This window comes from Triturus cristatus, chromosome 3_2 (assembly GCF_964204655.1).
Source record: "Triturus cristatus chromosome 3_2, aTriCri1.1, whole genome shotgun sequence".
Lineage (NCBI taxonomy): Eukaryota > Metazoa > Chordata > Amphibia > Caudata > Salamandridae > Triturus > Triturus cristatus.
Window position 1 is genome coordinate 888467982 of NC_140584.1, and position 23093 is coordinate 888491074.

Below are 23093 nucleotides of genomic sequence, written 5' to 3' on the forward strand. Positions count from 1 at the left end.
TGTGTTTTTACAGGCAGGGTCTTGCCTGGGGAGTGGGGCTGGTAGAGGTGGTTTGTCGGCCGCTTGATAAGAGAATCACCTTTCGGTAGGCATCGCAGTAAAGGAGGCTGAGGGGGTGCGCTGGACGGGGAGCTGACGAGACGGAGAAGGCTTAGGCCACTGCTTGGGGGACCCAGACAGGGTTAGGGGCCTTCGGGCGCTGCAAGATGCGTGGGGTATGAAATGGTCACCTGGGTTGTAGCAGGCAATAATTTGGAAGCGGGGATTCTGGCTTACGGGCCGCAGTTTAGTTGTAGGGGGGGGGATGTGTTGCGTGTCTGGAGTAAGGAGCCAGCACACGGTGGTCGTGTTGTAACACCACTGATAATAGGGCGACTTTTTCAGGGGCATCGGGGAGTAGGGTAGTGCAGGACACAGGAGACGCGATGATATGGTGCCGGTGGGGCAGCAGACACGGGTGCAGTGGCTGTGGTGACGGGCGGTTAGTGCCTGGCTTGTCTGGGTGGAAACTAGGGCACAACGTATTTTCGAAATGGGGCAGCGTTGGCGCTTGAGGCGTAGTTGAGAATGAGGGTAGTGGCCCGGGAAAGGGCGATTGGGAGGTTTGAGTTGTTGGTCGGATACAGCGGTGGGGAGGGGGAAGTGGGGCGGGTGGCAACGGAGCTGGGGGAAAGTGAGGAGGGGGAATGAGGCGCCAGTGACTGGGGCAAGAGAAGGGAGGCCTATGACTGAGGGACTTTGAGTCGCCAAATGCGGAAGGTAGTGTAATGATGCTACAGGCTCTTTAAGTTTCGTTTGAGGGCTGGGCCGACGGGGAGCGGCTCCTTTAAGGAGAGGTACGATTTTTGCGCCGGAGGGCCGGCATAGAGGGGACATCAGGAGGGCTGTTTGGGGGTGGGGGGGAAGCTGGAGAGTGGAGAGATGGCAGTATAGGAGGGTGTGGTGCCGTGATAGGTCAAGAAGGGGTTTGGGCGGGGGTTTGGGAGAGAGTGGTGATGGACGGGACATAATCCTTACGGGACTAATCATTCTTTTTCTACTGCAGGTAGGGAGTGGCCTGGGATCCAGTGTGGTCGCATGGACAGGCGGACATTCTCCCGAACGTTGGGCAGCAACGGAGGCGCCTTGGCGGGTGTACGGATGTCATCCGGCAGGAAACGCAGTCATGGGGATGTGTGATGATGGAGGGGGGAACAGTAGAATTGACTCAGGGTGAGCGTTTGCGGCCGGTGAGAGTGACTGGGTCAGACGATGTGGGAACTTGCTCCAATACAAGCACAAGGCGTTGGGGAGAAGGTACTCAAGAAAATGGCAGGTCTGGTTTGTAATCCCGGATGCGTGGTTGGGGATATGGTTCAATGACAAGGAAATTGGTTATGGGGTAAAACTGTGCCTTGCAATGAATGGTCTCTGGGGACGTCTAGCCTGCTTACAAGGAAATGGTCTGCAGTGAATAAGACGGTTTGAGGGGAAACTGGTGGCCTGGTGGCTTGGCGGTTTTGGTTTTTGGTGTGGGGATGGAGCACTTTGCATGGATGGGGATTGCCCTGGAAATGTACCTTGTTTGGAAAGGACACATGCTTTATGGGTGGGTTGTCGTCCACCGATGGTGCCTTGCAGAGGATGGACTTTGAGGGCTGTCGAACATGCTTACAGGGGAATGGCCGCAGGTAATGGGGACTATTGGAAGAGCCACAGGTGGTCTTGTTTGGGGCTGGGACGCTCTTCGGGGATGGGGGATTGGCCTGGAAGATTACTGGATTACAACAGATACTGGCTGCACGGGTGGATGGTCATCCACCGAGGGTGCCTTGCGGGGGATGGACTTTGAGGGCTGTCGAACATGCTTACGGGGGAATGGCCGCAGGTAATGGGACTATTGGAAGAGGCACAGGTGGTCTTGTTGGGGGCTGGGACGCTCTTCAGGGATGGGGGATTGGCCTGGAAGGTTACTGGATTACGACGGATACTGGCTGTACGGGTGGATGGTCATCCACCGATGGGGCCTTGCCAAGAAGGGAGTTTGGGGGCGATGTATCAGGATTACAGGGGGACGGTCCGCGGTTAAGGAGACGGAGGGAAGAAAGACGGGTGGTTGTTTGCGATGGTACAATTTGTCACGGACGTGGTTTGTCCGGTAAATGCTGCTTATGAACACAGGACACAGTTTGCGAGGGTGGATGGTCATCCACCTGGTGCCTTGAGGGGTGGGGGAGGCGTTAGGTGCCCGCAACCTGGAGGAACAGGTACTCCTACTTAGAGTAGGTGCACCTTTCGCAGTCTGGGGTGTCCCGGCAATAGCGAACTTTATACGGGACGCCGGTTTAGGGGATGGAGGGTTGTCCACAGGGGCCGCAAGGTAGACTGGATGGAGGCGAAAGGTGCACTAGAACTGTGGGTGGGGCAGGGAACCGCCCTCGGGGGTTTCCCTGGTTGGCGGTACTTTGGAGGGGTGGGTAGTCACATACGGGCGGATCCACCCCTCGGGGGGGGGGGGAGAACGGTACACAGGTGACTGATAGCGGGCGCGGGAAGCAATGACCAATGAAGGAAATTACACAGAGGATGCTTGGAGGGCAAGTGAAGGTGAGAATGAGGAGAGAAGGGAGGTCACCGAGTGAATGGGGGAAGAGTCTAACAGGTGAGATGGTTTTGAGAATGGATGAAAGGAGAATGAGTCGGTATGGGATGGGGAAAGTATATTTACTGCATCTATGTACTGTTGAATAAAGTCTAAATGATTGCAACCATGTCCTAATAAAATGGCCTTTTACGCTTCAAGTAACAGCGTGGAGTGTGTTTCTTGCGCGAAGTCACGTCTCGAAATTTGTTCCTGAGATGCGTGGACCCCCTCCCTAGCTGTCAGGCCAATTCCCCTCTCATAGGTACTAAAACACTTTTGTTGGACACCGGTTACGTTACACACGGACACATTCATTCTTTGGTAGACACGGGGCGATGCCGTGATTTGCCCAAAATCACCGGAAGCTGAGCAGACGCCGGGGATCGAACCCTGTTCCCCAACTCCAAAGTTGGCAGCTGTGACCGTACGGCCACAACCTCTCCTTCGTTGAATTTATCTTGGGGAAGCTCCAGACCTTTTTGCCCATCACCCAATGTCCTTCTTTTAGTGTCCCCGTTTCACAGCTCTGTCCCAACACCTGATTTGGCCATACTTATTCTTACAGAGTCAATGGCATCCGTGAATATTTCCTTAGCTGCCCACTATAATGAGATTCCCATAACTAACTAATGCGTTTTCATTTGCTTTCAAGTCACAGCATTTTTAACGCTAAGTACCGCGACTAAACTTGCTATGCTGTGACCTGATACTGCGTAAATCCTTTTTAATTTTTTTTTATTAACGCATAGAAGGGGCATCACTGCCTTTCTTTTATGGACTAGCCAATAACTCAGAAAGGGGAACAGTTTCATTTATGTACACACAAAACTTTATTTTACTGCGGAAGGCGGAGAGCCTTCGCTAACGGCCCTTAACTCCTGCCTCGAAATTTTAAGCGGGTATTTAGAAAAGTGGTTCGCGGCGTTGTCATAACTTCTCTCCCCTTTTATCATGGGGGTACCACAATATTTACTTTTATTGAATGGGGTTTTAGTGGCCATTACGGGAGATGGATTGGCCTTACTTGAAGTTGAAGTGCTGCTTGCCTGTAGGTGGGGACGGATTCCCAAAGGCGCCGTTTTTCAGCGGGACCGAAAGCCTGACCCGGCACAAAATATTCTTCTTACCTGTCTTGAGGTTATGTAACGCCAATCAAAGGCGTGCAAACCCAATATCTTGAATTATGTTTATGCCGATTAGCTCCCTCTCCAGTGTTTAAACAATGGCGCCGCCCACAAAGCTCGCTTAACCGCACACTACAGCGTCTTGCCTCACTTTCCACGAAACTGCTGAGCTGCAGTTTTATGAATATATGGTGCTGATAACTTATTTGTCAAATGCTGTACACGCTCCCCTCTTTTCAGCACAGTGAGCGCAAGATCTCTGCAACTTTCAGGCCGTGTGTCAGCTGCTGCCTGCGATTCCACTTAACATAGCAACAATAGTGTTCCTAAATGCAGCATATCACGTTGTTGCTGGGGAAGAGGATCGAGCTGGCTCCCTGAGTTTAATAAGTCAGCAGCTCCTACCCTTAGCACAGCCTCACCTTCCCCAGCTGTTAACGGTCGGGCCATGTTTCAACAAATAAGGTACGTGCGGAGTGCACCTGCCGGCGGGGGGGCAATAACCACAGAATTCAATACTTCCTTTCACTCAGGCTTATACCATCTTACCTCCCAGTTGTTGTCCTCCGAAAGATAGGTCAAGTCGAGCCACAGATCATGGGTGAACCTCTCTCCATACCTCAGCTTCTTGGCCTTTCCACGCTCTCCGCTCAGGTGCTCCGGAATCATCATGCCGGAAACCTGTTTATGTCTCTGGGGTGTTCCGGATGATCACCGCTGTGCTGGTCCCTGGCGCCCGGCTGCATTGATGTCCTCCATGCTGCATATTTCCACTCCTGTCTGTGGTGACCCTGGACAGGCCACGTGTTCACGGACAGGATTTGCGATATAACACAGGGACGATGAGTCTGATGATAGTTAACCGGAAAGACCACGAGCGGTCTTCCGATACTTTATTTATACCCTCGAGGCGAGCCCGCCTCGAGGGGTGGGGGATGCATGTGTGTGTATATACATTGTGTAGCAGAGGACGAGTGGCTCTCTACATCCCTCCAACATTTTAGACAGTGCCATTCATTTGAGAGTCTCCCTCAAGGCGAGGGGCACACACAGTCTCTGAGTCTCTGGCTGGGAGCTGGGTTACTTCGCAACCTGGAGCCCACTTCTCTGCTGGGCACACCTCTCTCGTCCCGGCCCCGGGGACCAGGCTCTTCCCCTCGAGCTTGACTCTCCTGATGGTTAGTCGTGGCTTGACCTGAGGCTCCTGGTGGAGTGTCTCTACTCCGCCTTGGGGACGCTCTCTCCTGGGTGTCCGCTCGCTCTGGGAAACCATCCAGTTCCTCCCCTGCTTCTTCACTCGATTGTTCTTCTGCAGCCAGTTCTCCCTCGACTCTCTTGAAGTACGACGCGTTTCTTGTCACCCTCACATCGCCTCTTCTGGCCGTTATCATCGTTCCGTTTGTCGATAGCACCGTCCACACTTCCGGTTCAAAAGGTGTCCGGAACTTCCATCCCGGGTGTCGATCTTTTACTATGACCTTGTCTCCAACCACTATGCGATGTTCACGGGCTCTTCGGTGTTCACTGGCTTTGTTGTTCGTTCGCTCTCTTCTCTCCTGTACCGCATCATCATCCCGTGCCGGTGGGCTCCAGGACGGATCAGTCGGTATTCCATCTCGCGGGGCTTCCTTAAACAGGAGATGGGCTGGGGCGCACTTCGTAGTGCACTGCGTCGTGTGTCGATACGCATCAAGGAACTTGGTTAGTGCCGCTTCCGCATCCTGCCCCTGCTCGACGGCAATGCGAAGGGCTCTGTTCAGCGTGCGCATCAGTCTCTCGACATCCTCATTCGCCTGCGGCCACAGAGGGGTTATCCGCCTGTGCCGGATCGCCCGTTGTGTCATGTATTCCCTGAACTCCTGGCCTTGGAAGGGTGGCCCATTGTCCGACCGAATCACCTTCGGGTTCCCCAACATGGCGAAGGTCTTCTCCAGAGCCATCCGGATGTGTTGAAACGACGTGGACTCCACCACTTCCACCACCGGGAACTTCGTGTATGCGTCCACCATTACCAGCATCTGTCTCCCATCCGGGAAGCTGCCAAAATCTATGCTCACGTTGCACCACGGGCGATGACACGGTTCCTCCGTGATGACCGGCGTGGACGGTGGATCCTCTCCTGCTCTCCTGTGATTGTGCATGCGCGGCACCTCCGTACCAGCTCCTCAACCTTTGCGTCCATGGTTGGGAACCAAACCTTGTTCCTTAGGCGGACTTTGGTCTTCACCATCCCCTGATGGCCCTCGTGTGCCAAGCGTAAACACCGCTCCTGAAGTGTTCTGGGAACGACCAGCAGATGGCCTCGTAGCACCGTGCCGCATTCTCCAACACTCAGCTCGTGGCGGACTTGCCACATTTGCTGCTGGGCGTGCTTCTCTTCCTCTGTGAGCACCTGATTACCTTCCAGGAACCTCTTCCAGTTGTGGGACGCCAGGGCCTCTTTGACTTTGGTCAGAACTTCGTCCTGGTCCGTTGCCTGGCCAACTTCCTCCAGGGTCATTGCATCTGGGCAAGCATCTCTGCCGACCATCTTCACGTAGGCGTCAGAGTATTGGACGTCTGCAGGGACGCATGCTGGGGGAAGATCTTCAGGGTGCCGTGACAGGTAGTCGGCAGGGTTGTGTGCTCCTGGGCGGAAGACTACTGTGAGTCGGTATTGTTGCAGTTGCACCGCCCACCGTTCAATCCGGGGCGGGGCTAGCCGTGTGGTGCCCCCAAATAGCGGGACCAGCGGTTTATGCTCCGTGACCACGTTAAAATCCTGTCCGAACAAATACAGATGAAAGTGCTGGCAGGCCCACTTGATCGCAAGAGCCTCTCTTTCGATCTGCACATAACGCGTCTCTGTATCAGACAGCGCCCGACTGGCGCATGCGACTGGCTTCCACGTGCCTTTCTCGTGCTCCTGGAGCAACACCGCTCCAAGACCCACCGGACTGGCGTCCACGACAAGCTCTGTCGGCCTCCCCGGGCGGAAGTATGCCTTGACTGTCTTGTCTTGCAGGGCCGCCTTGATCTTCACGAACGCTGCATTAGCCTCTACGGTCCATCGCCAGGGCTTGTCGCTTCTCGTGAAGACGTGGAGGGGTTCCGACAACGCAGCCAGGTTTGGGATGAATCTCCCGCAATATGTCGCCATCCCGAGGAAACTCCTCACCTCGGTTGGTGATTTGGGTATGCTCGCCGACCGCAGGGCGATTGCTTTCTTTGGGTCCACCTTTAGGCCGTCTCGTGTGAATGTGTAGCCAAAGAAGTCGATGGATTCCTGATAAAACACACACTTCTCTTTGTGCAGTGTGAGGCTATGGTCTCTGAGCCGTTGGAGTGTGGCTCTCAACTGGACATGGTGGTCCTCTAGGGTGCATGAGAACACGAGGATATCGTCACTTAGATTAATCACTCCCGTTAGGCCAGATAGGGTTTCCTTGATGGCATTCTGAAACACCTCTGCGGCCGAAGATACCCCGAAACTAAGGCGCTTATACCTTCTCAGGACCACATGCGTCGCAAACGTCGTGATGTACCTGCTGCTCGGTTTCAGCTCCAACTGGTGGTATCCCGCGTTAAGGTCTAGTTTCAAAAACAATTTGGCACCATTAAGGTCCGCAACGATATCATCCATGGTTGGCATGACATGGCGCTCTCTCTTGACCGCTACGTTGGGTAACCTCATGTCAACGCACAGTCTGATTGCTCCGGGCTGTTTCGGTTTTGGGGCGACCACCAGCGGGGATACCCAGGGCGTGGGACCTGTAACCTTCTCGATGACATTGAGTGCTTCAAGCTTTGCCAGCTCTGCTTCAACCTGGGGCCTCAGGTTGTAGGGTACTCTTCGGTGTCGCAGCGCTACTGGTCTGACCGTGGGGTCGATGTGAAGTCTGAATTGCTTTCCTTTTAGCTTCCCCAGACCCTTGAACAGTTCAGGAAACTCTCTCAACATGTCCTCTGCGTGTGCGTCGTGCACTTCGTTCGCGAAGAACACGAGACCCAAGTCTTCAGCCGTGTGGCAGCTTAGGAGGGTGCCCCTTTTCCCCTCTGTCACGTGAAACCGGGCTACGGTGGTGAGGGAGACGCTGGCGACTGTCGCCTCAAAAGTGCCTCTCAGGGGAAGGGGGTTGACTCCTCCGTACGCATATATTCTTGCTTTGGTCGGTAGTAGAGGAGGTCTGTGTTCCAGGGCCTCGAATTGCTGGGAGTCCATGACATTCACTGTCGCCCCAGTGTCAATGAGCGCCTGAAGATTGGTGTCCATTATTCTGACCGAGCACATGGGGGGCGGCCTCCGTCGGCTCCCTGACTGGCCCACAAACGACACGTAGTAGATCTCATCGTCCTCTTCTTCCAGGTAAAGGTTGTGTTGGTGCGGCACTTCCTTTTCCGTCCCATCGGACTCCGCAATCGACAGTTGTCGGACCCTTTGCGTGAAACCTCTCGGTCTCCTCGGGGCAGGACGTGGCTGGCCACTGCGGCAGACCTTTGCGTAGTGGTTAATTCTCCCACAGCGGGAGCATTCGCGCCCTTTTGCTCCACACGTGGCTGTGGGGAGGTGCTCTTCCCCACAGTTCCCGCATGGCCCTCCAGGCGGCGGTCGTGCTCTCCCAGGCGCGGGCGTTGGCCGCCTCCGGATTACATCTACGTGCTCCTCCTTGATCTGGGGAGCCTTGGCGGCGGTCTGCACCGGGGCAGGCTTGTGTAGGGCCGCAGCCATCTCCTCTGCCCTGACATCCAAGAGTTTGTGCGACCGGGCTAGCACCAGGATCTGATCCAGCGTGATGCCCGGCTGGCGCAGTATCAGTTTCGGGAGTAGTTTGGACTTACATCCGAGTATGATCTGGCTCCTTATCTCTTCTCGTTGATCGGCAAACTCGCAGGTGACCGCCAATTTCCTCAGGCGCGCATGGAACATATCGATGGACAAATCTTCTAATTGGAGTGACCATCGGAATTTGAATTTCTCGAAGTCTAGATTTAGCTGTGGATCGAAGTGTCGGTTGAGGGCCGCCACCGCGGCGTCGTAGTTGTCCGCAGTGCCAGTGTTCGGCTGAGTTTCGAAGAGATCATAGATTTCGGATCCCCCGTAGAAGATCAGCAGGGAGCGCTTCACAGTTCCATCCGTCTCACGGGTCCCCGTGAAATAGTTGTTAAGCTGACCGGCCCATGCCCTCCATCGGGGTGCAGCAGTGGCCGGGTCCGCCATCTCGCTGAACGGCGGGAGCGGGTTAGTCGTCGCGTGGTGACAGCGCGGGTCAATCGCCTGTCCTCCCCCTCCAGCCTGCACCGCTGGCTGGGCTGGCGTGGCGCTACCCCCGGCAACCGGCGGGTTACTCATAGCGATCAGCAGTTACACCACTCCTGGCGTCGCACACGCGAAACAGCTGGAAGGTAGGTGAGCGGCAGAGGAGACGCGGGGCATGTGGCGGGCGTACTCACTCAGACCCTGGACGTTTTGCAGTGTCCCCTTGTGGCACTTGTCAAACCGGGCAGTGACGTTCCGCATCTGCAGGGACCTCCAGTATCCGAAATGGGCCTTGTTGCCACCAATGCTTGCTGAAAATCCACTTGCAGCAGCCAGTGCTTGTTGCAGGCAGGATGTTGCACTCGCCAATGCTTGATGGGTCCTGGGATCACCCACCACGTAGCCAGGCCTCTGTTGCCTGGAAACCTGGGGAGGCACAGCCGGCAGCGATGTGGAGCCTCCGCTCCGATGTCAGCGGGGGCGGGCACTCTGAGGGCCTCGTGGAAGAGGCCAGAACCCCGGGTAAGGAAGCATGTTCAGCGCGCGTCGAGGCAGCGCCTCACCAGGCCGCGCTTGCCCCGATGATGATGCGGCACGCCCCTGGAGCGGATCTCCTCCGGGAGACACGCGCGGGCGGCGTGGAGGGCTGGGGCAGCTGGAAGCTCTCCGAGCAGGAGCGCGACCGGCAGAGAGCGCCGGCAGTGATGGAGCGTCTCGGGTGGGCTCCGATGACGCCGCTGGGCAGCAGTATTTGCCGGCAGCATGCAGCGGGACCTCCGGCCTCGTCGCCAATGTGGTGACCCTGAACTGGCCACGAGTTCACGGACAGGATTTGCGATATAACACAGGGACGGTGAGTCTGATGATAGTTAACCGGAAAGACCACGAGCGGTCTTCCGATACTTTATTTATACCCTTGAGGCGAGCCCGCCTCGAGGGGTGGGGGATGCATGTGTGTGTATATACATTGTGTAGTAGAGGCCGAGTGGCTCTCTACACTGTCCACTCCGACCTCTCCAGGTCGACACGCTCCGCACCTCTTTCTTTCCACCTCGTCAGACAGTCGCGTCGCCACGGAACGTGGCGGTCCTTTGCTGGTGTGCACCTCTCGTAGGGGATCTCGGCAGCGCCCAAGTACTGACCCGCTGATGGCTCCCCACTCGGGTCAGGCACCGCGACTCACCCCCTAACAACTTCATCCAGGTAAGGTGTGGTCGGGGCATACACCGCTGCTAGCCTGATGCTGCTGGGCGGAAGTGCCTCCCTTCTGCTATGATTGTGGGAGACCATCTTCACGATGATGAGAGCCTTGCCCCGGCCCTCAGTTTCGGGCCGGGGACACGTAGGAGCGCTCCCTTCCCGGATCTGTGAGCAGCACCAATCAGGATTGCTGGCCTGTTCCCGATGTCGTTCCGGCAAATCTTCCTGCACTCACAAATTGTTGGTGCGACACCCCCAGTTCCCTGATGTGAAGGTGAGCTGCCCAGGGGGAGCGTCGCCTTATATACCCCTCCCCTTCCTCTCTTCCCTTTGTTCTTGGAAGGGGGGAGAGGGCCTCAGGCGCTTTTCGGCATGTGTACTTTCCTGGCGGCGCAAACTAGCTCCAACCAGATCGGTTCCTTTGTGGGCTCTGTCAGCCATTACGGCGCCAGCCCTCGAGGCCCCCTTCGGGGGCTGCCTTTGCTAAACTATGTGATCCTAGACAAATATTTTATTTTACCAAGCTTCACAAATGAGTGCACCTCAAAATATGCATGTACAGGATATGTTCTGTAAATTTCATCTTATGTTTGATTTCACAGAATATAATGCTGCTTAAGGTTTTATAAGAAACTTGGCCACATATATGTTGTACAGCAACTCACTGATAGCATTGTTGTTAGGGTGAGGACAGCTGGCAAAAATAGTGGTTTTGCATTGTTGGCCTGTGCTCTGATGGCACGCTGCTCTGCTGCAACATTTCCGAAGAACTGACTCTGTGGGCTGATTGCAGCAAATGCCAATTCAGTTTGAGGCTTCCCTGTGACCCCGTCTTGGATTCCGAGTAAATATTGGACTGTGATTGAACGCTCGTCCACTCAAGTGCTTTATTGTGTCCAGACTGAGCAAAGTGCTTCATTTTAACTGCCGCGCGTTAATAAAATAAAATTATACAAAATTATAGAGAGGCCCGCGGGGCTTCTTACCTGTTCAGGGGGGGGGGGTCTAGGTACAAAAGTAGCACTGTATCTGTCCGATGGACAGGGCGCCTTTGGTCTGTAATCTGAGGGCACGATGAGGAAGAGAAAGGCGGGGCCGGTATCGGCCCTGCCGCAGATATGGTGGGGCGCCGACCCCCTCCCCCCCTCGCCTGCTCGCCCGGCCCGGCGCGTTCCACCGCGTCAGTATGACGCGGTGGGGGCGCCGCGGTGGGGATTGGCTGGCGGGGGCGATCCCTCGGCCCGGAAGCGATTAAGGCGCTTTCGAGTCGAGGGGGGGCAGGGGGTGGGCCGGTTAGAACCGGCCTGCCCCCAGTAATAGTAATAAAAGGCCAGGGAGCGCGGGACTCGGACTCTTTGTCCCCCGTTCTCAGGCATACTGTACGCAGACTCTAGGAGGCTGCTAACTTTTGTTTGTTGTATTTTGCAGGTCTTTGTGTTTTCGACGGTTCCGGATTTGTGGGCAGCGTAGACGAACACCCGACTCGGACGAGGACGAAGCGAGACGGCTGGGAGGCGTTTTTTCCTTGAGGCGTGGGCAGCGACTGCGTGCGGGAGAATCGTGATCAACGGAGCGGCGTGGAGCAGCAATTTAGCGGATCGCCGGCCAGGGAGCCCCGGGGGTTTTGGTGTAAGGCGCGCACACGCACCGATAAGGTATTTGAGGAGGAGAGGCCCGGGGCATGTATCGAGAGGCACTCCTGATGTTTAAGGTCGGAGACTCTAACTCTCAAGGTTACCGGTTCAATTCTCATTGATTCTGTTCAGCTAGAGCACTGGGGGTTTAGGAACTGCAAAGAAGTGTTTGGTGATTTAATAGAGAGTCACTGTGGCCTAATGGTAATGGTCTGAGGCTCTTATTCTCAAGCTTATCGGTTCAATTCCCCTTGATACTGTTCAGGAGATCGTTTCTGGAGAGGGTGCATGTGAAACTCAGCCGGAGCGCGGGGGTTTGCATACATAATAGTGAGTCACTGTAGCATAAGGATTAAGGTGTGAGAAGCACTCCCCAAGCGGGTTAGAAGCAAGAAAGGGAAGAATCAGGACCCAAAAACAGGGCAACCTTTAGAGACACCTGATGGGGGCGGTCCCTCTGGTCTTCCGGTTACACCTGAGAGCCCTATAGTAATTCCTGATATAGCGCCAAATGTCCCAGTGACCCCGGTGCCAGTACCTGCACCAATTCCGGTGCCTCCAGCAGCCGACCCGGTGGTACCAAGTGTCATACCAGTGTTGCCCACATCATGCCCAAGTGTCCCGGTCCTGAACCCTGGGGCCCTGTTCCCGGTTTTGGCGCCAGCAGGGGGTGGGCAAGTCCCGCCGGAACTAGCTTCACAGATAACGGCAGTCCTTCCTTGGTTAGGAAAGGGGGGGATGTTACCACTTTCCGTGGGCACCAAAGAAGTAGGGGAGGACCCACTGGCAGAGGCACAACGAATGGTGGCAAGGATTATGGCTGCCCTGAGCGGGGAGCCGAGCCCGGGCGCGAATAAGGCCAGTCAACCCCAATCAGCGCTGCAGGAGAGCGACAGTGGAAAAGACAAGACGGCGGAGCCAGCGGGAGTTGGGGCAATAGGTAAGGAGCTGGCATTGCCATTGTTGGGCGCGGGGGTGCTACCCTCCAGGAGGGAAAATTTAGCACGACATGTAACACGTGAAGTGAGGGAATTGATTTGGTCTGGTGCGTATGTCAATATGTTTTCTTTACTGGTTGACAACAGGGAAATGGATTATGGTACGAGGCAAAAAGATTGGATGCTTCCCAGTGAGTGGCGGGTAGAAATGTCAAGATTCAGGATAGAGGAGACATTGACCAATTGGATAAGGGCTTTTTCAGTGTTTATGGCCATAATAGCTGAACGTTCACCTAATCTGCAAGCAGAAATGGCATGTTACCAGAGCAGGGTAACGATGACACATGATAAATATGGTGGCGTAGGTTGGAAAGAATACGACATGAATTTCAGGAAGGCAAAAGAATTTGATCCTTCAATCACATGGGACCGGGTGGACTCCAGGACAGCCGGGCAATGCACTCCAAAATTGGGGCAAGGGTCACACTTCTCAGCCACCTCACCCCTTTCGGCCAACACAAACCGGGGGCACAGCCCCGGGTACAGGGAATGGGGGAGGGCGGAAAGGAGTATGCTGGGATTTCAATAGAAAGTCATGCACCAGAGCCCAAGGCACTTGTAAATTCAGGCACACATGCTCCATATGTAACCACCCCTCTCACCCAGAGTCAAAATGCCTTAAAAAAGGGATTGCCTTTTCAGGAAATAGAGGGAGGAAGAAGCAAGAATAAAGAAAAAGGAGAAAAGGTAACGCATTCACCCATTGACATATTTGCTATGACTCCCTGGTTAAATAGGTACCCAGATCATGCCACAGCTAGGATGTTACAGGAGGGGTTTATGTATGGTTTCAGGATCCCAGTTGGGAATTACACAGGGACACCAGAGTGCAAAAATGAGCTGTCGGTAAGATCAAACCCGGGGGTGGCAGCACAAAAAATTAATAAGGAATTGCGCCTGGGTAGAATAGCGGGTCCATTTGACTTCGTCCCTGTGCCAAACTTTGTCTGCTCCCCACTGGGGGTGGTCCCAAAGAAGGAAGAGAGGGAGTTCCGTTTGATTCATAACCTATCAGCCCCTAGAGGCAATTCATTGAATGACGCCATCAATGAGGAACTCCGCAGTTTGAAATATGCTTCCTTTGATCAGGCGGTGGAGATGTTAAGGGTTTTGGGACCAGGGGCCTTGCTGGCCAAATTGGATGTCGAATCTGCATTCCGGCTGCTGCCGGTTCATCCTTTAGATCATCACCTGTTAGGTTTTTCATTTCAAGGGAATATCTACATGGATAGGTGCATGCCCATGGGTTGTTCTGTTTCCTGTGCTTACTTTGAAAAATTTAGTCCATTTTTGGAATGGGTTTTTGCAGACAGGCGACTGGACACCAATTTGTCATGCATTATCCTGATGACTTTCTTTTTCTGGGGTCGGCGGGCTCCCGGGAATGCGCAGGGGCATTGGAGGAATTGTGTGTGCTCATGCGTACATTTGGGGTCCCTCTGGCACCAGGGAAGACAGTAGGGCCAGCAACCACAGTTGAATTTTTAGGCATTGAATTGGACTCAGTACAAGGGTGTTTCAGGTTACCTGAACAAAAGATAATGAAATTTCGTGCAGCTTTGCAAAAGTGTCTGTCAAAGGATAAAGTAACCTTACATCAGCTGCAGCAGGCAGTGAGACAGTTGAACTTTGCGCTACGGGTAATACCTATGGCACGACCATTCTCACGTTCCATCTCACAGGCCATGATAGGCCTGCACGAAATACATCATCACACAAGACTGTCATCTGAGGTTCGCCAGGACATGCGGATTTGGATCGCATTTCTGGAGGGTTTCAATGGCAGGGTAGTGTGGCCCGGTCCCCCCACTACTTCTGCTGAGTTAGGTTTATGGACTGACGCAGCGGGCAGTGTGGGATTTGGTGCCATACTCGGGAACCAGTGGGTGGCCCAACAGTGACCGGCTTGGTGGGTCGAGAGTGGTTTAACAGCCAACATAGGTTTCTTGAAACTGTTCCCCATTTGGGTGGCATTGACGGTTTGGCCCCATCATCTGCAAAATCAGTCGGTGATTTTTTGGTCGGATAACATGACAGTAGTCGAATCCATCAATCAACAGGCGGCAAGGTGCAAAATGATTCTCCGCCTGTTGAAAGAGATAGTGCTGTTATGTATGAAGCTGAACATACAGTTTAAGCCTAAACATGTCCCGGGGGTGCTGAATAATGCTGCTGACGCAATCTCTCGCTTCAAGATGCAGGATTTCAGGGAACATCTACCATCTGCAGAGACAGCACCAGCACACTTCCCGGAAGTACTTTGGCAGATTGGTGCAGGGGCGGCTGGTCCAGATGGGCGTCGGGGCAGCGCCCCACTAGTCAGAATCAACAAAGAAAAACTGCTCACAAGCAGCAAGAAATGTAAACAGAGGGCAGACTTTGTCTGTTTACATTTCCGGCCTGTGCTGGCAGCTGCTTCACAGCCTCAAGTGCGCATGAGTAATTCAACAATAAATGCACAGCGCATGCACGCAGGAGAGCAGCAGGAGTCCAGAACTGGACTCCGACAGCGCATCTGCGAGCAGAGCGCATTTTATTTCAGCACCCCACTCCATTGACATTACATTAGGCATGCTGCGCATGCCTAGTGTAGTGCAGGAGTCTGAAGATAGGGTCGTGCTCGGGCGGTGACGTAGAGTCGCGCCATGCCCTGTCAAATGGCAGGATACCGCCGAGTAGCCACCCCCGGTCGCATCCAGTCTTATGATTTGCAACTTGCCATGCGAGGACTCGGAGACGTGATGCGACGCGGGACCGGCGGGGAAGATGCCTCATCCTGGTAAGTTTTTTAAAATGTAATTAAACGCCCCCCCTCTCCCCGCGTGTACCCCCCCACCCCCATCATGCCAGCCGCGACCGGGTGGCAATCACTGCATACTGTTTCCGACTTCTGCTGCCTTCAGTTCACGCATAAACTCCGAGGAATTCCAACTTAAAATTATGCACTGTATAATAGTGCAAGCGCATAAAAACAAGTGGCCATTCTCCTCAAGTCCATCTCTCTGTATTTGTTGCAGGCACGGTGCACCATTCCCTTAGGACACCAGCAATCATTTTTGGATTCGAGCCGAACTTGTGGCGGTCATTCTGACTGCAAAGTTAAAATAGGTCTTAAATACCTCTACTGTTTGGACAGGGGAGCAGCTGCGGCGCTTGCCTAGAAACCAAGTGGGGGCTTTTTGTGTGTTCCTGGCCTAAATGAACAAAAGCTAACAGCCCCTTCTGCGTTTCTTAGTGGCTGTTCATATTCGGCGGTTTCACTATGAGATATTTGGCTAACAGTAAACTTTAAAGTCCAGTGGGAGCTGAGATAACCGTGATATTAAGAAACGAGAGGACAGACAGTGAAACAGAGGGAGGGTCCGGGGATAAAACATTTGGGACAGGATTTAAAGTAAGAATCAACCTTCTCGAGAACAGGGGCTGAACAGACTGGAAATCGACCGCACATGCTAGATTATTTATATTGGTGATTTCCCCTCAAGAGGGCCCTCGTGCCTTTGAGTACATTGTAGAGTACAGGAGGAGGAAGTGAGAACTGAATTTTGTTTGACTTTAGAAAATGTTTGATCGTATTATGATTCTTTTTATTTCACTCCACTTAACTCGCCAAAGTGGCCGCTCAAATTCATCCACAATTAATTAGGCCCAACTTAATCCCATGGAATATAAATTCATCGTACAGACTCGTAAAACCACAATTTTAAAAGTAGCAGGGAGTGGGAGGGAACACGAACTATCAACAGGCTTGGATTGTCTGTTGGGCTTGAAAGGATGAGGGGTATAGACCATTTACATTTTCTACCCAACACTCACAGGTCCATGCAAACATCCAAATAAATAAATGAAGTTCATGCTGCAAAACAATTATTTAAAATGAAAAGCTACCATGGCCAAATACTTTCCAGAAGTATACGGACTGAAGTACATGCAAATGACATCACTACTGTGAACGAAAGAAAAGTGAACAATTATTTATATGCCTACAGTCAAATGTTGCACCTGCTGAATGATCTATTCTGCGATTTATTTCTTCAGTGAGATAGTTACTTGTTACAACTGTGTCTTTATAGTATAATGTGAGAGGAGTTTTTAGGACTTCATTTTCGTGACTTTGCAATAAAAAAAAGGAAAATCCTACAGATAGGTTTACTTTATTGGATTGTAATTTCATTAGGTTAGCACTTACTACACCCGACGAGGCATTAAAGCACTTTGTGTGAAATTCTTTATCCCTCTGGTTTGCTTGGGTTTTGAAGCCCCGGCGCGAATAACCAGGCAGTGCTTTCATCAAAGACAATGCACCATACCCAACACAGCTCTTGTGAAGGGCACGGAGGTAGGGGCACTTAGAGGGCACTTAAAACCGAATTACCACATTCCTGGGCCGAGTTAAAGAGCTCTGCTAAAGCATTCAAGCTGGCTCCCAGGTAAGTTCCCTCCTACAATAAAATGTTATACTTGCAGGCATCATCTTTAACACTGTGAAACAGGTTTAGTGCTGTTTGTCCAGTTGCAACACTAGCTGAACGCGCACTCTGCGTCACATATTGTTCATCTGCCATGGCCTTCATACGCAGGAGACACTACACGACACATACATACAGCGAAAACAATAGGAAAATCAAATGCAAGCACAGGTACCTTGAAAGCTACAGGCGAACAAAGGGAGAAACAGACAGGGAAAACATACCGAGGAGTCCTGACCAAAGCTTGAAAATCATGATACAGCAGAAAAAAACAAAAGAAAAATAACTATTTTCTGTAAACAACGCAAATAATGTATTATGTGATGATTAAGTTTCTTGTACAGATGTAAATTAATCTGTCACGCATTACATTGTCAGGTACTCCACAGGAGACTGAGTGATACACAAAACAGCCAACAGAACAACATGAAAGAGTACCACTCCTATGAATAGACGCAAAGTACACTGTGCATTTTAAAGAATTGGTAACAATAGGTCTTTCAGACAGCTGCACTGTCAAGCCAGTCCTGAAAACCAACGGGATAGCCAATACATATGCTCTAGCACAGACACATAATCTATGCACGAGACATAAATTCACATATATAGAGAAAGCAACACCAATCATGAACATACGGGGCAATAGGCCTAAAGACATTTACATATTGTGAACGGGTTCTATAAGGATGTGCTCTATTAAGCCCTGCTATTTTGCATTGCATTGCGTACAGTGCTGTACTTTAATGTGCTGTGTACTGTTGTGTTATGTTATATTCTGCTTTAATGTTCACTGCTCTAATCGAGTGCCAAGGGGTTTACCGTATTGAATCGGATGTCCGGATTTGTGCTTTTGTCGTGTGCTATGTTGCACTGTATTGCACTGTTGTATGCTATAGTTTTCTGTACTGTAATGTGCGGTAGCGTTGTGTACTGTGCTTTCCATACCAGTCTTATATTTGCTCCACAGTTCTGAGGCTTGCTGGACTGTGCTGTGCTTTGCTACACTATACTTTGTGGTGTTTTACTTGCTTTGCTGCACTGCACTATACTGCGCACTATTGATGTATACTGGAATGGCCAGCAGTCTGTGCTTTGCTGTACAGTGTTACACCAATCAGCGGCAGCTCTGTCACGTTTGAGCTCACTACACTCTGACTCAGAGACTTGGGAGATGGGCTCAGGGCTCTTAATTAGGGAGGAAAATGTCTAAATGTATGGAAGTGCATTTCAGAACCTTTGGACCTTTTGAAGCTTGAATTTGGACTCTAAGCTTCAGAAGGAGTTCATTAGCTGGGGTTATATGTGGCACTTCAGAAGTATTCCAATCGGAAGATATAGTTAACCCGGTATGAACGTTTCTTAACAGGGTGGTGTCAGTGGGAAGTAAGAGGTTGATTTTATTTTATTTTGGTTGTGATTAGTTTAAAGAGCTCATTTATGAAAGAGAGCTGTTTCTACGACGCTGTTATATAGTAACAGGCCTCAGTCTCCTTGTAGTAGTAAGGGGGGGGAACAGCCATTACAACGCAGTTATTACCACGCTGTGCAGTTACATCACATGCGTTACAACGCATGCGATGTTACAACGCTATGCCATTACAACGCAAGTCTGTACATCGACTTGCGCTAGATGGCGTGCTAACATTACAAATAGTGTAGTTTACTATCCCAACACCTTCCATACTGTTAAGTGGACTGGAGTTGGAATAGTAAATTACACTTTTTTAATGTCAGCACACCATCTAGCGCAAGTCGATGTAAAGACTTGCGTTCTAATGGCATAGCGTTGTAACATCGCATGCGTTGTAACGCATGCGATGTAACTGCACGCGTGGTAAAAACCCGCGTTGTAATATCATACATCCGTAAGGGGGAGGTCAACATTTATGTTTTCACAGTGCGCTTTGGGAATAAAGGTTCAAACTATCAAAAATAAGTAAAAAACGAAATAAAGCAAGTCAGAGTGTTCGCAAAGTGGCTAAATTGATTTTATTCACAGAAACAATAAAAATGTCATGATAACGCTGATGGTTAATGTTTTTCCTAGAGAGAGATCAGAGTTTTGTCTAGTGGAAGTTTTGACTCATGGAAAGGTAGCGCAGAAGGTTAATGTGCCTGCTGCAATGAACATGTACCTGATGCAGATCTCAAAATGCACATGATGTTTAGATGTTTAGTTGTTTGTTAAATAAAAAACATCTGTGAGGTACTCAGAAATGCATTGTATCTCGAAATCTGTTATGAAGATCTGTGGTTATACTGAATCAGCAGCTACCTATACTGAATAAGCTACCTATGTTATATGACATTTCTTTATTAATGTAATAACTGCACTTTCACAATGCTTTATTAACCTTCCTGCTTTCTCAAATTTGCTTGAAAATGCACCATTTGTCCACTCTTTTTAAAAAAAAAATCCCCCCCACCCCCCCTTAGGTTGTTCGGGCTCGCTCGCTACGCTCACTCGCTATGGTGCAGTATGACAATAATTTTACACCCCACCACTTTCAAATGTCACCAGCCCCCCCTGGATTGGTGCCCCCAACGACAGAACCTCGTGGCTGCTAGCCTAGCACCCAGGACCAGGAAACCTTACGAAGGGGCGTTTTGGTCTTACTGCACTTTTTTGGGGCAGGACTGGGAGGATAGCTGGCATACGTCGAGTGCATTCCTCTTGTTTTTAGACAACTTGCATAGGGAGGGACGCTCCGCAGCGGCAGCCAGGCGACATGTAGCAGCGGTTTCTTTCTTTGCACAGATCAGGGACACAAAAGACCCCACTAACAGTTTCATTGTAAGGAAGGCATTGAAGGGGTGACGACGCATCCAGGGGGTGGCTCCTCACACCAGGCAGCCGATTGGTTTGGAGCGGCTGAGTGCTTTGCTGACGGCATTGGGCGCCATCTGCAGTTCAATAGGGGAGACATTACTATTCAGAGCTGCCTTTGCATTAGCTTTCTACGTGGCATTCAGAGTAGGGGAATTGGTGGCACGCAACAAGTTGGATGTGCAGGGTGGGCTCCTACTGGAGCACGTGAGGAGACAGGGTGACGCTTTGATACTAACCATTAAAAAATCAAAAACCGATCAGGAAGCTCGGGGTGAGGGGGTGGTACTTCACAGGGCACAAAACAATCCATGTTGCCCGGTGATGCACCTAGAAACTTACCTCAGACAGAGGAGCAGTGCGGTAGGTGGGACATTGTTACTACACGCGGACGGTACCCCACTTACCATGTTCCAGTTTAAAAAGGTATTGGCAATGGCGATCAGCAAGGCAGGTCTGAATCCAAAGGATTTTGGGACGCATTCATTCAGGATAGGGGCTGCCAAAGAGGCAACGGCTAGGGGGTTGCATAGCAGTAGTGTAAAGTAGATTGGACGACGGGCTTCCAATAGTTATAAGCGTTATGTGAGGCTGCACATGTTGTGAATGCACAATACAATTGTGGACTGATGCCTGTCTTGTTTTGTTTGTTTGCTTTCAGTTTCTCGAACCTGTCACGCAGGGGGTAAACTGCCGTCGCCACAACAGCAAGATTCTTCTCAACGGCGGTCAAAACTGCAGGGCAAAGGAACACAGAATGTGTGGGTCGTTGGTCATTCTTACATACGGCATAAGAAATCTGTTTTCCTTTCAGGTAATTACAGACAAAGAGCTGAGCAGGATGGTTTCAAAGTATCTTTTCATGGAAAAGGGGGCCTTTGCCTTAGTCTGTTTAGGGGTTTTATGACGGGTCTTTTGAATAGACACAGTCCCCCGCCCACAATAGTTATTTTGCATTTGGGTGGGAATGACTTGGTAACATTAGGCAGAAAGGTCTTGATGGAGGACATAATCTCTGAAGTCGGCTGGTTAGCTAAGGCGTGCCAGGGCTGCACCATAGTTTGGTCGCAGATGATACCCAGATTTAAATGGAGGGGGGGAAATTCTGTGAAAGCGTTAAATCACTCAGTAAGGAGGGTCAACAATAAAATAGGGAAACTATTCAGATCCCCTCAATTACAGAACATTGCACATGGGTGTGTCAGGGGAGAACCGTGCTTCTTAAAAGACGAGGTCCACTTGACTAGGTTAGGTAATGAAATAATGTTAGAAAATTTCATAGCTTGGCTAGGGAGTGTAAGGGCGGGGCATGACCTTTCAGGGCAACAGGAGAGGGGGGCCAGATAGTCGGGCAACTACGCTGGCCTGTGGCGGTAAGGTCATGACTGGTGAGCAGTAAATTTAAGGTCCCTAGGGGGCGGTGCCATTCTCAGATGGGGTCGCCCAGGGGGAGGGACAAGGGGTCTTTCCTATAACTCCAGGGGCGCAGAGTGCAAGAGCCCCCAAATTTAATGGAGTTCAGGGAACGTATGGGGTAACCGGGGGGGGAAGTACCCTCTCGGTAAGCGGGCCCTCTGCGCATGCGCAACTCCTATGGGAGGGCGTGGCTAATTGATAAGGATCTGACACCGGTTAGCGACCTTGCCGTAGGCCCAAATAGGATACGCAGAAAGTAATTAATGTATGATTATGATCCAGATGTCAGATTCGGATAGGAAAACTATGTATTAGAAATATGTTAAGGTTAGCCATCTGATATTTGTGCATATGAATTGTAATCAAATGTCGTGTTATGTTTCTTCGTAAATTGTGTAAATATTGTTTATTTCAATTTTAATTTTATTTTCATATTTTAACAAATACCGCTGGGGGTTGTACGATACCCAACTCCTAAGAAACTCCCTTCTCATGTCCATCATTAGAAAATGTGGTTATGCGCAGGGCGGGGGAGGGGGAAGTTTGGTAGTCCCAGACCATAGAGAAAGGCGGGGCCGGTATCGGCCCTGCCTCAGATATGGCGGGGTGTCTACCCCCTCCCCCCCTCGCCTGCTCACCCGGCCCGGCGCGTTCCACCACGTCAGTATGACGCGGTGGGCGCGCCGCGGCAGGGATTGGCTGGCGGGGGCGATCCCTCGGCCTGGAAGCGATTAAGGCGCTTCTGGGTTGAGGGGGGGGGGAGGGGGCGGGCCGGTTTGAACCGGCCTGCCCTCAGTAATAGTAATAACAGGCCGGGGAGCGCGGGACTCGGACTCTTTGTCCCGCGTTCTCAGGCATACTGCATGCAGCCTCTAGGAGGCTGCTAACTTTTGTTTGCCCACCCACCATTCCCTGTAGCAATATGGTCATTGTGCTATGAAGTTGACGGTATGGTCTTGTTTCTTAGGCGTTTTCCCGTTTACAGGTCATCAATCGTCGTATTTATTGCTATTCCTTGGTCAGGCGGTAAGGTCTTGACTGGTGAGCAGTAAATTTAAGGTCCTTAGGGGGCGGCGCCATTCTCGGATGGGATCACCCAGGGGGAGGGCCAAGGGGTCTCTACTATAACTCCAGGGGTGGTACATCCGGTTGGCTGGATGGGAGCGGGGAAAGGGGGGAGTCACGCTTTCTTTAGGCTGGTTGGCCACCCCGCACTGGCATGGACGTCACTAAATGGCGCAGAGTGCAAGAGCCCCCAAATTTAATGGAGTTCAGGGAACGTATAGGGGGTAACCGGGGGGGGAAAGTACCCTCTTGGTAAGCGGGCCCTCTGCGCATGCCCAACTCCTACGGGAGGGCGTGGCTAATTGATAAGGATCTGACACCGGTTAGCGACCTTGCCGTAGGCCCAAACAGGACACGCAGAAAGTAATTAATGTATCATTATGATCCAGATGTTAGATTCGGATAGGAAAACTATGTATTAGAAATATGTTAAGGTTAGCCATCTGATATCTGTGCATATGAATTGTAATCAAATGTCGTGTTATGTTTCTGCGTAAATTG